This window comes from Zingiber officinale, chromosome 4A (genome assembly GCF_018446385.1).
Source record: "Zingiber officinale cultivar Zhangliang chromosome 4A, Zo_v1.1, whole genome shotgun sequence".
Lineage (NCBI taxonomy): Eukaryota > Viridiplantae > Streptophyta > Magnoliopsida > Zingiberales > Zingiberaceae > Zingiber > Zingiber officinale.
The window spans coordinates 118,343,290-118,356,670 of record NC_055992.1 but is presented as its reverse complement, the minus strand read 5'-3'; positions in this window follow the sequence as shown (position 1 = coordinate 118,356,670).

Here is a 13,381-nt window from a genome sequence, read left to right as displayed (position 1 = left end):
CCTCGCCGGGTGCCTTTGCTTCCGTCTAGAACCCGGTCGGTCGGTCGGTCCACCCGTGTCCGATCGGCCAATTGACCTTTTGACTTCCACGTGGCGATAACTTCCCCCGGATGGGGGTCCCTATTCTTACCGCCGGATCACTTGCCTCCCCTTCAAGTCTAGTCGAAGGAGGCGATTAGTCCGACTGACTGGACCATCAGTTGGGCCGAGCGGCATACTGCAACGGTTGATCCGCTCGGAAACAAGGGGCAGCTAAAACGCCAGTCAACGCCAACATTACTCAGCATCTCTTCGAATTTTCCACCAATCTCCATCATTAAGGTCTAGCACGCGCTCATTAAATGCGTTCCAGTGGTTGAATGCCACGTGGCGGTGCTGCCGTCATCGTACGGCGGCGGCGTGGTGTTCTGACGGGATCGAGGCGGTTCGAAATGAACGACACGATGTGTGCTTCGATTCTCGCGACCTGGATCCAACGGTGGAGGCTGCTCGGGCTCCACCCTATAAAAGCTTCGTTTTCTTTCCTTCGCCTCACTTCTGCTGTCGCGTGCCTCCCGATTCCTCTTGCGTTCCAGACTTCCGACAATCTTGCGCTTCCGTTTCCGGCGATATCCGGTGCTCTTCCCTCGATCCTCCTCTTCGTTGTAAGGTTCTTCTTCTCTCTCTTTGGTTCTAGTGTTTTCTTTGCATTTCTTTCCCAAGTTTTCGCCCTCGAAGTACTGTTTCGTTGCCATCTTCTTTTTACCTTTGCCTTTTTTGATTCCGTCCGTTCGGACAATGGCTCATTCCTCTCAACCCGAAGACCAAACCCTTGGCCCATGGTACTATACCATGGAGTCGCGCTTCGATCGGCGCGACGCCGATGTCCTGATTAATAGTTTTGACCTTCCCTCCGACCTTGAAATCATCTTACCCACAGACTCCGCTCGGGCACACAAACCGCCGCGCGGAGCTTTTTGTGTTTTCCGCGACTAGTTCACGGCCGGTCTGCGATTTCCGATTCATCCCTTTATCATTGACGTCTGTAATTTTTTCAGCATTCCGCTCGGAAGCCTAGTTCCCAACACCTTCGGCCTTCTATGCGGTGTTGTCGTCCTTTTTAAAATTCATAACATTCCCCTCCGCCCGGAGGTCTTCTATTACTTCTATTACCCCCAAACAATCCGAGCCGGGCACTTACATGTTCCAGGCACGGCCCGGCTTGGTCTTCTTCAATAAACTACCTTCTTCCAATAAGCATTGGAAGGAATTCTATTTCTACATTCGCCTTCCCGAGCGAGCTCCCTTCCGAACCCAATGGCAGGTCGGCCTTCCTCTCTCCCCAGAGCTCAAAAGGTTCAAGACCCAGCCGGATTATCTCCACGCCGCCAACATGCTTGCCGATCTGCGGTTTGATATCAACAAATTTCTTCCAGAAGGTGTTATGTACATATTCGGGCTGAGTCCAATCAGAACACCCCTCCCGAGCGGCTTTGATAAGATTTTCACTTGTACATTTGTCTTGCTTGCTAACTGATTTTTTCCTTTTTCCTTTGCAGCGAATATTGTCATGGAGTCGGTGATGGCTGGTATTCTGAAGAGGAAGGCGGCGGCACTTGAAGCCGTGGGTGGCGGCCAAGGAAATGGAGACGCTCGGCATCCAGCCGGTCGGCTCTAATGAAGAAGAGAGCGGGACAAACGCTGGGGAGTCGGCCGCTCAGGCTTCTCTCCCAGAGCAAGCGGCTGGCGCAAGTGCTAGCCAAGAGCCTTCCGCTCGGGGAGAGGGCTCCGTTCCGGAAGAAGAGCGGCCTATCCAGCACAAGAGGCACCGACTGGAGACTCCCCTTCGGTCCGCCACGTCCGCGGTTCAGCCGTCCGTCCGGGTCACTGCAAGCGCTCGCGGCAAGGCTGCAGAGGTCGAGGCCATTTCGTCCGACCTGACCCCATCTCAATTGGACGCGCCGGCAGATCCTCTTGAGGTCGTTCCTGTCACGCCCCGAGGAAGTACCTCCCGAAAAATTTCGGCAGCACCTCCCCTGTACCGGTGACAATCTGAAACTCTCATACATGCAAAATACGTCAGCCATATGCGGCTGGAATATATATATGCATAAAAATAACCACAACCACGCAATTAAGTATGTAGCCCACACGGCTATATCAAAAACACAGCGGAAAAACGAATATGAAACCCACAAATGCGAAAGTTCACAAAGACACACCACAGGCAAAAGTCCACAATACACGTATCAAAACATAGTACTATCTGACAACACCAAATCCATGAAACATAAAATGCTGAGTGCCGGATATGTCTGATGTGAAGAAACCGTAGAGGCATACTGTATAGCAACTGGTACCGCTGAGTGCTCGTGGCCCTGGATGTGATATACCTGTGCCTGAGAAGGTGGCATACGCTGCTGATACGGAGCACTCTGTGTCCTCTGTGAGCTCTTCGACGGTCGCATCTGAGTAGTATGGCTCCCCTGTGGAGTACTCTTAGCTGCCTCCATCTGTGCCTTCAGTGTGCAATCTCGACTCACATGACCCGGAAGCTTACAGTAGTAGCATACATCCTGGCCCATTGGACAACTTGGTTTAATATGTCCCTCTGTACCACATCTGTAACATCTATAATCACTGGAAGAATCCTTCTGAGAAGATTTAGATGAACCAGCTGATGATCGTCCTGTCTTCGCTGATCGATAAGACTCCCCCGAAGCAGTCTGGGATCCCTGCCATTTCTTCCGCTTTTTCTTATCCTTGTATTGTTGTTTCTGATTTGGAGCCGTACCCTATGCCTTCTGTTTATCCTTTCCCCGCTCCTGAGAAACTTGCTGCTGCGTCATCTCAATCATCAATGCTCTGTCCAATGCCTCTCGATAAGTGCTGGGAGTAAAACCCGACATCTTGATACGAATATACGCCGCAAGGCCCTGGGTAAACTGGTCTAACCGATCGCTGTCCTGAGCAACAAGCTGCGGGCAGTACTCAGCTAATCGGTTAAACTCTGCCTCATACTCCATCACCGATCTATCCCCCTGCTTAAGACTTAAGAATTCCTGTCGACGGGCTATACGGTAAGGAGCTGGAAAATACTATCTCTCGAAGGCATCTCTGAATAAAGCCCAAGTAATACTCTGATCCCCAAAGAGTGACTTCTGCATCTTCCACCAAGTAACAGCCTGATCTCGGAGGTGATATGCAGCTAGTTCGGCTTTTTCTTCCTCTGTACACGATAAATACTCGAAGGTATCCTCCACATTTCCCAACCAAGAACGAGCAACACTGGGGTCAGGAACTCTATAGAATAAGGTAAAACGATCCTTTACCGATCGGGCCAGTAACGGAATCCGAGCTCTGTCCTTCGCCCAAGAAGTAGCAGTAGGAATAGGGGCTACCGGTGGTAAAGTGGGAGGAACCAACTGGGGCTGAAAACCCGGATCTCTCGTGGGGATCTGAGGAGTCTGTGCACGGCTGTCAATCTCAAGCTCTGTAGGATCCCTAACAGAATCCTCCTCGTACTCCACTGGCTCAGCCTCTACAAACTCAATATGTGGTTTTCGGGGTCGCCCCGGACCACGACGCGGACGAGGGGTCGTATCTCCGCGCTTCATCCCTGATATGAGCAACAAGGTAAGACTACAACAATCTAATACAACAGTAATTTAACTTACATCCTATAGCTTGGAGGTATTCTGCCGCTGCCTGGTCCCAATATCCGAACAATCACATCGGAAAAATACAAGTCCCATGTACAAACCATCGTAAACATCGTAATCCTCGCGAAACTCGTAAATCTCGCAATCCTCGAAAAATCCAAGACCCGAGAAATAAACCTCGTAACCTCAAAATCCGAAACACGTAAAATAGACCTCACAAGCCTTAAAACCCAAAACACTTTTACGTCTCGTACACCCTAAAATCCAAAACATGTAAAATAGGTCTCGTAAACCTCACTCTGCTACCACTAAATTGTCACGCCCCGAGGAAGTACCTCCCGAAAAATTTCGGCAGCACCTCCCCTGTACCGGTGACAATCTGAAACTCTCATACATGCAAAATACGTCAGCCACATGCGGCTGGAATATATATATGCATAAAAATAACCACAACCACGCAGTTAAGTATGTAGCCCACACGGCTATATCAAAAACACAGCGGAAAAACGAATATGAAACCCACAAATGCGAAAATTCACAATGACACACCACAGGCAAAAGTCCACAATACACGTATCAAAACATAGTACTATCTGACAACACCAAATCCATGAAACATAAAATGCTAATAATAAAAGACTAAAAACCGATAAGGATCCTCGGATGTAACGCGGGAAGTGGGACAGGCTGGCAGCATACTCCAAGTAACTCCATGTCATCTACCTACTACCTGAAAACATAACAGTATAGATGGGGTGGTGAGTACAAAGAACTCAGCGGGTAAGAACAGAATAAAGCATGGCAAGTACACAACATAAGAATAAAGGGATACAGTCTCCATAATAAGAATAGAATCATGCTATCGAAACATAACACATCTAGACATATCTGATACAATGACTGTACATAAACATACCTGACACAGTAGGTACACATGCTCGACTAGAATCAATACCCTAATACCAAAGTCAAGGAACTCACCGGACTAGCAACAGATCTACTCGAGACACCTGTGCAAAATATAGAAACGGCTGCATATACATGTAAAATAGATGACATGTATGCAGTATGACACCCAAATACAACATACAAGGCGCAAACAAATGCAACAACACACAATCACATGCAACTAATATCTACTAGGCATGTATGCGAAATATCTCCCCAGATGCACCGTGCATCCTATGAAAAAGTGCATGCATGCTCCATGGTCACCCCCGCCACCTCTCTAAACACCACGACCCCTGTATGGCCGAGAGACTTGGGTCCGTGACAAACCATACTAGCCTCCAGTACAAGCACCAATATAGGCGGCCGAAGCGGACGGTCAGCTAAGTAGTTATATAACTACACAGCTAAGGGTCCCTGACCACTCACAACTCAAGCCCTCTGACTACTGTACCCTCAAGACCCACTACTCCAGAGTGGTCGAGGCTGACAGAGTATAATCACTGAACGGCTGAGCAAGCGCGACAGGACTAGCTCCACTCCTATCTACCACTCTCCAAAAATGGCTGAATGGACAACTATAAATAACTGACGACCCTCTCACCACAAGGGAGACGTTAGTCGTCAGTATGAAATGAATGATGACATGATGTGAATAGTCACAATATAAATACCATCATCCATCGGGTACCCCAACGCCCCCAATAACCACCACAAACACATAGACATACTCCAGCACACAACATGGTCAACCAACTGCACAACCCCAACTCCACATGCCCATCACATGTACACTCTACATCATAATGCATGATACACACGCTAATTGTATCAACCAGATAACTCTATGACACAAACTCAACATATGCCCATGCACAGAGTTCTGATATCAAGGGTGAGACTGTATCAAGGCAACAAGATCATATCAAAGCTCAAAAAGAAAGAGACAAGCGGGAACAAAACAAATATACAGATTTAAGGTAATACAACCTAAGCATCCGAAAAAAAAAATCATGCTTTATAGTTCAAAGAACTAAATAGGAGATAAGGAAGAAATACCCGCCTCGATATATCCTGAAATCAACAGAACCACCACGTCACGCAACTCGTCCAGATCAAGGTCCTGTGTCACATGTACAGTTTATGTAATATACATTTATATATACTACACATAAATGAATCACCTATAAATAAATAGCCAATTCTAGAGTAATAGCTAACCATGATTACTACTCCTTCCCATTATCATCCAATAAGAAACTAACCTCAACCTCATGATCCTGACTTCAGATTTAGGTTAATCTAGATTTACCACCTTTAATTTCCCCTTAAACCCTTTTATAGGTAAAGCTAAATCAAATCTCAATCTAGCTCAACTCACTGTTAACTGCTCTCAATACACACAATTCACAAAAATTCCATTAACCCACAGAACACTCAAAACTTCTAACACCCAACCAACCGATTCTTGTTGCTTCTACCCTTTGATACAGCTTCCAGCATCACACAGGACCTAAAGCAGCTAAGGGTCGATCATGAGACAAAAACAAGAAGTTAACAACACATCTAATCCCTACCAACAGAAACCTACCCACGTTAACTTCACTAATCGGATCAAGAACAGCAAGATAGTAAGGATTCAAAGATATGCTCACCACCATAATCTAGTAATAAAAGTTTCTCTCCTTACCTCTGCACCCTTCAATCACCGGAGGTAACCACAGAACCAAAGAAGAAGATGATCTGATAGAGCATGTGGAGGCCGGATCCTAAATGCAGGTATTGTTCCTCATCAAGATCACTTGAATCAACACTAGAAGAAGAGCATCAAAAGCTCGAATTCACAATCGGAATCAACCGTTTATATCCACAAATCACGGCTAGGGCACGATCGGTTCCTTGTCGACGAATCAAGAAGGAGATTGGGAAGAGTGATGGTCGTTACCTCCCCCAATCGGTCGACGCTGGCCAGATCCAACGCCGGTGCTCTCGATCCCTTTTCGAAAGTAAGCGCAAACCCTAAATCGAAGCCCCGTCGCCGCAGTTCGCCGAGACCAGAGAGGAAGAGAAAGGCCAGGGAGAAGGAGAGTTCGTCGGTAGCTGACCCCTTCTTCACCACCCTCCGGAATCTGCTCCTCACCGGCGACACCGAGATATGACGAAGAGAATCGTCGATCGTCGAAGACGTTGTCTGCTTCGGGCGTTCGCGAGAGAGAGGAAGGAAACAGATCGGGTCGGGTTTTTGTTTTAGGGTTCGGGTGATAAAAAGACCTATTAATAGAACCCACTTAGGGTTAAGGAAATCAAACCCTAACTAACATCTCAATTAAACCCTCACACGTGTATTCCTAAACAAACCTCCACTTCTATCCCCGCAAAACTACTCATACAACATCCGAAAAATTCTAGAAAAATTTCTAAAATTTCCTAAAATTTTCATAAGGTTATTCCACCATAACCCTAAAATAAATTCGAATATCTTACAGTTCCTGTCAGCGTCCTTCCGCCCGCTTCCCGCCGAGTCCAACGTTCAACAATTTTATCCCAATTTTCGGCGCCGGCCTCCGATCCTTCTCCGGCTTCCGCCCAGACGACCCCCGGTCAGCGCCGCACCGTCCGAGTCTCACTTCACCTCCCGACCGAAGAATTGCTGCCCGAGGCCGATCGACCCACAACGCCCGAGCACATGATCACAATGAAGGGGCCCTTAGCTGAAATGTGGGCCGACGCTCGGGCGCGTGTGGCGATGATTCCGCTCGGCAACTTGGCCAATAGCCACATGCAACAGGCCACCGGGGTGAGTATTTTCTCAAGTCCTTCACACATTCTCTCCGATCGGCTTCTAACAAATTTTCTTTTGTCAGAGATGGGTGGAGGAGATCGCCGTTTGCAGTCGTCTAGCGATGGTGGACGCAGAATTGAAGAAGCGGAAGGCTCCGAGCGGCCCTTCCGGCTCACAAGGTCCCTCATACGCCGAGCTACAAAAAGAGCTCAAAAAGGCTCAAGATTTGTTGGCGGTCGAGCAGAAGAAGACGGTCGGTTAGGCCCACGCTTTGGCCGAGCTCGAGCGCGTGAATAAATCTCTAGATCGCAAGATAAGCCTGGCGACCGAGCGGAAGAACACAGATATCTCCGACCTGGAGAAGAAGAATGTTGAGGCTCGGGGCTTGGAGGAGAAGGTTAAAGAGCTGATGGACCAACTGGCCAATGAGAAGGTTGCCCGAACGGACGAGGTGGCAAAGCTCGAGGCTGCTTTAGAAGAACACAAGGTAGCCGCCGATGCTTCCCGAGCTGCCTTTAAAGAGTACCAGGAGGCCGAACCAAGCCGGGTCGCTGCCTTGAAATAGAAATACATCCGTTCGGCCGAATTTTCGGAGAAGGTCTGCGAGCGAATGTACATGGCCTTCGAGCTTGCCATGAATGCCACGACGGAATACTTGAAGTCCAAGGGGCAACTTCCCGAGTCTGCCGTCATCCCGGCTAAGGACCAGGCGACACTTCTCAACAACATCCCAACGACGCTCTATGATTATATAGAATAGGAGTCTAAATGTAATTCTGCTGTTCGGCTTAAAACTGTCAATTTTTGTAATTTGGTCGCTCGGCCTTAGTTTCCTTAATATGACATCCTTTTGCTTGATTTGCCCTTTTGTTAGTCGATATGTGTGCTGTCCGCTCGCCTATTATCACACCCCTCTTGTGTTCGAAAGGGATTTTGACAAAGTATTTTGCGGAATCATTCTGCTCGGCCGAATATGTCCTGCTTCGACAGAAGAGGTTGTTCGCCGGATGTTGATGAAGTACCTTTGGGTACTGGGCCGAGGGGAACGTGTAGGCGGTTGCACGATATTAACGGCGAGTACCTTTGGGTACTTGTTCACAATTCTTTATTGCCTTCTTCCACTCGGAGGGTTTATAGTCGTCAGCTCGACTCTCGATATTTAACGTCGGAGCTCGACGGTCTTCCGCTCGGAGGGTTTATAGTCGCCGGCTTGACTCTCGATTTTTAACGTCGGAGCTCGACGGTCTTCCTCTCGAATGATTTATAGACGCTGGCTCGTCTCTCGATTTTTAACGTTGGAGCTCGACGGTCTTCCACTCGGATGATTTATAGACGCCGGCTCGTCTCTTGATTTTTAACGTCAGAGCTCGACGGTGTTCCGCCCGGATGATTTATAGACGCCGGCTCGTCTCTCGATTTTTAACGTCGAAGCTTGACGGTCTTCCGGCCGGAGGGTTTATAGACGCCGGTTCATCTCTCGATTTTTAACATCGGAGCTCGACGGTCTTCCGCTCGGATGATTTATAGACGCCGGCTCGTCTCTCGATTTTTAACGTCAGAGCTCAACGGTCTTCCGGCCGGAGGGTTTATAGACGCTGGTTCGTCTCTCGATTTTTAACGTCGGAGCTCGACGGTCTTCCGCTCGGATGATTTATAGACGTCGGCTTGTCTCTCGATTTTTAACGTCGGAGCTCGACGGTCTTCCGCTCGGAGGGTTTATAGACGCCGACTCGTTTCTCGATTTTTAACGTCGGAGCTCGACGGTCTTCCGGCCGGAGGGTTTATAGACGCCGGTTCGTCTCTCGATTTTTAACGTCGGAGCTCGACGGTCTTCCGCTCGGATGATTTATAGACGCCGGCTCGTCTCTCGATTTTTAACGTCGGAGCTCGACGGTCTTCCGACCGGAGGGTTTATAGACGCCGGTTCGTCTCTCGATTTTTAATGTCAGAGCTCGACGATCTTCCGCTCGGATGATTTATAGACGTCGGCTCGTCTCTCGATTTTTAACGTCGGAGCTTGACGGTCTTCCGGCCGGAGGGTTTATAGACGTCGGCTCGTCTCTCGATTTTTAACGTCGGAGCTCGACGGTCTTCCGGTTGGAGGGTTTATAGACGCCGGTTAGTCTCTCGATTTTTAACGTCGGAGCTCGACGGTCTTCCGCTCGGATGATTTATAGACATCGGCTCATCTCTCGATTTTTAACGTCGGAGCTCGACGGTCTTTCGGCCGGAGGGTTTATAGACGCCGGCTCGTCTCTCGATTTTTAACGTCGGAGCTCGACGGTCTTCCGGTCGGAGGGTTTATAGACGCTGACTCGTCTCTCGATTTTTAACGTCGGAGCTCGACGGTCTTCCGGTCGGAGGGTTTATAAACGCTGGCTCGTCTCTCGATTTTTAACATCGAAGCTCGACGGCCTTTAAGGCTAATTTTGACACTGTCGTTCGGCGAAGCTACTTGCCATCCTTTAATCATTTTTGCTTCCTGCATTACAAGGACATAGGCGACCAAAACATATATAAAATTACATCAGCGCACCTCTCACCCAGCTCGGTACGACTGGAGATGATTCGCGCTCTATGGTCGATCTAGCCGCCGTCCGTCTTCATCCTCTAAATAATAAGCACCCGAGCAGAGCTTTTCGATGACTTTGAAGGGGCCCGCCCAAGGAGCCTCCAGCTTGCCGACGTCGCCGACCGACTTTACTTTTTTCCAGACAAGGTCGCCAACTTGGAATGCTCTAGGGATTACCCGCTGGTTGTAATTCTGCTTCATTCTTTTCTCGGTACGCCATCACTCGGACGACCGCCTTGTCTCGGTCTTCATCGATCAAGTCCAGCTCCATGTTCCTCCACTCGGCATTATCATCATCATAATTCTGGATCCGGATGGACTCGACGCCGACTTCAATTGGGATAACTGCTTCGCCGCCGTACACCAAATGAAATGGTGTGATGCCCGTTCCTTCCTTTGGGGTCGTGCGGATGGCCCATAAGACACCTGGCAACTCGTCCACCCAGTTTCCTCCCATGTGATCAAGCTGAGCTCGAAGAATGCGAAGAATCTCCCTATTGGCCACTTCTGCTTGGCCGTTGCTCTGGGGATACGCCACGGAAGTAAAGTGTTGTTCAATGCCATAGCTTTCACACCATTCTTCGAGATGCTTCCTGGTGAACTGCCTTCCATTGTCAGATATAAGCCGGCGAGGAATGCCGAACCGACAGATTATATTCTGCCAAATAAATTTTTTGACCATTTGCTCAGTGATCTTCGCCAGCGGCTCGGCCTCCACCCATTTGGAAAAATAGTCAACTGCCACTAGTAGAAACTTCCGCTGTCCGGTCGCCATAGGGAACGGACCCACAATATCCATTCCCCATTGGTCGAACGGACAAGACACGGTAGCTGCTTTCATTTCCTCCGCCGGTCGGTGAGAGAAGTTGTGATACTTCTGGCAGGAAAGACATGTCGCGACGGTCCGAGCGGCGTCTGCTTGCAGGGTGGGCCAAAAGTATCCGGCCAGCAGGATCTTCTTAGCCAGCGATCGTCCGCCCGGATGCCCTCCGCACGATCCTTGATGTACTTCTTGGAGGATGTACGCCATGTCTTCCGAGCTCACGCACTTCAAAAGCGGGCGGGAGAAAGCCTTCTTGTAGAGTTGGTCTCCAATAAGTGTGAACCGACCGGCTCTCCTTCTTAATAGTTGGCCTTCATCCCGATCGGACAGTGTAGCACCCGAGCGGAGAAACTCCATGATGGGTGTCCTCCAATCGCTCGGAAACGCGAGGCCTTCCATCCGGTCGACGTGCGCCACCAAAGATACTTGTTCAATTGGCCGCTGTATGACGACCAATGATATTGAACTTGGGAGTTTGGCTAACTCATCTGCTGCCTGGTTCTCCGCTCGGGGTATCTTCTGGATAATGACCTCTCTAAAGTTGGCCTTGATCTTTTCAAAGGCTTCAGCGTAGAGCTTGAGCCGAGCGTTGTTAATCTCAAAAGTGCTTGAGAGTTGTTGAGCGGCCAACTGGGAGTCTGAATGAATTGTCACCCGATCGGCTCCTACATGCCAGGCTGCCTGCAGGTCGGCTATGAGGGCTTCATACTCCGCTTCGTTATTTGTGGCTCGGTAGTCCAGCCGAACGGATAGATGCATCCGTTCTCCTTGTGGAGATAATAATAATACGCCAATTCCGCTCCCGAGCCGAGTGGACGATCCATCCACAAATATTTTTCGCATAGCTTCGGGCTCTGGCCTTTGCACTTCTGTGACAAAATCTGCCAAGGACTGCGCTTTTATCGACACTTGATGTGCCTCTTGATCTTCTCGGGCGAGCGGCACTTGATGGTAGCCCTGATAAGCGTCGAGCATGCATATCAACTCGCAGCCGGCTGTGGAATCCACCAGTTGATCGATCCGGGGCAGAGGATAAAAATTCTTCGGGCATTGTTGAGATCCCGGAAATCGATGCATACTCTCCACTTGTTGCCCGGCTTGGAGACAAGTACAACGTTCGCCAGCCAGCTCGGGAACTGGACCTCGCGTATGTGGCCAGCCTCCAGGAGCCTCTCGACCTCCGCTCGGATGATGGCATTTTATTCGACGCTGAAGTTCCTCTTCCTTTGCTTCACCGGCCGAGCGTCCGGTCGGACGTGGATCTCGTGCTGCGCTATACTCGGTGAAATCTCGGGCAGCTCATGAGTCGACCGCACGAAGACATCACAGTTTCTCTAGAGGCATTTGATCACTTCCTCTTTCTGACTTGCCTCCAGATCGACCGCAATAAATGTGGTGGCCTCCGATCAGATTGGGTGAATCTGCACTTCCTCTTTATCTTCATAAACCAAAGAGGGTGGTTTTTCAGTGATGGCGTTTACCTCAATCCGGGGCGCCTTCCGAGCAGAACTGGCTTCAGCTCGGACCATCTCGACGTAGCATCGCCGAGCCGCCAGTTGGTCTCCCCGTACTTCTCCAACCTCGTCTTCGACCGGGAACTTGATTTTCTGGTGGAAGGTGGAGACGGCCGCTCGGAATTCACTGAGAGTCGGTCGCCCCAAAATGACGTTGTATGCTGACGGAGAGTCGACCACGACGAAGTTTGCAGTCCGCGTCCTTCTGAGCGGCTCTTCTCCCAGCGAGATAGCCAATCGGACCTGTCCGACCGGGAGAACTTCATTGCCCGTAAACACGTAGAGGGGGGTTGTCATGGGCAGCAGCTCGGCTCGATCAATTTGTAGTTGGTCGAAGGCCTTTTTGAATATAATATTGACCGAGCTTCCTGTATCAATGAAAACGCCGTGAATAGTGTAGTTGGCTATTACCGCTTTGATGAGAAGGGCGTTGTCATGAGGCACTTCAACTCCCTCCAAATCCCTGGGCCCGAAGCTGATTTCGGGTCCGCTCGCCCGTTCCTGGCTGCAGCCGACTGCATGGATCTGGAGTTGTCTGACGCTCGCCTTCCTTGCTCGGTTAGAGTCGCCTCTGGTCGACCCGCCAGCTATAATGTTGATTTCGCCTCAGGAAGTGTTACTTCTATTTTCTTCTTCCCGAGCGGACGGTCGAGGTCGCTCCCTAGACATCCGGGGATTGTCTTCATGCCTCGGAGTATGATGCCGCTCTGGAGTCTGTCTCTGTCGCCTGTCGGATATCATCCGATCGGCTTCACGAGGTCGATGTCGCCTGTCGGATGATGGCGATCGGTGGTGGCCACCCCGGGGCACGGGGTGGGCGATCAGAGGAAGGCTTCGACAATCTCTTGTGTTGTGCGTGTCGGTCCGATGGAAAGAGCAGAACATAGGGGTCCATACCTTCTTCTTTGGTTTGGGCCGCTCGGCAGCTACCTCTTGTACATGGGACCTCGCATGGGGGGAGCGGATTGCTTTGGCCCTTGGTCCTCTGGGCGGCTGATGAACAGTGTGCGGCTTCTGCTCGGTAGGGGGAGCCCGCTCGGTTGGGAGTTTCCTTTCTTCGGGCCGCTTGGGCTTCCTCCACATTGATGTATTCGTTGGCCC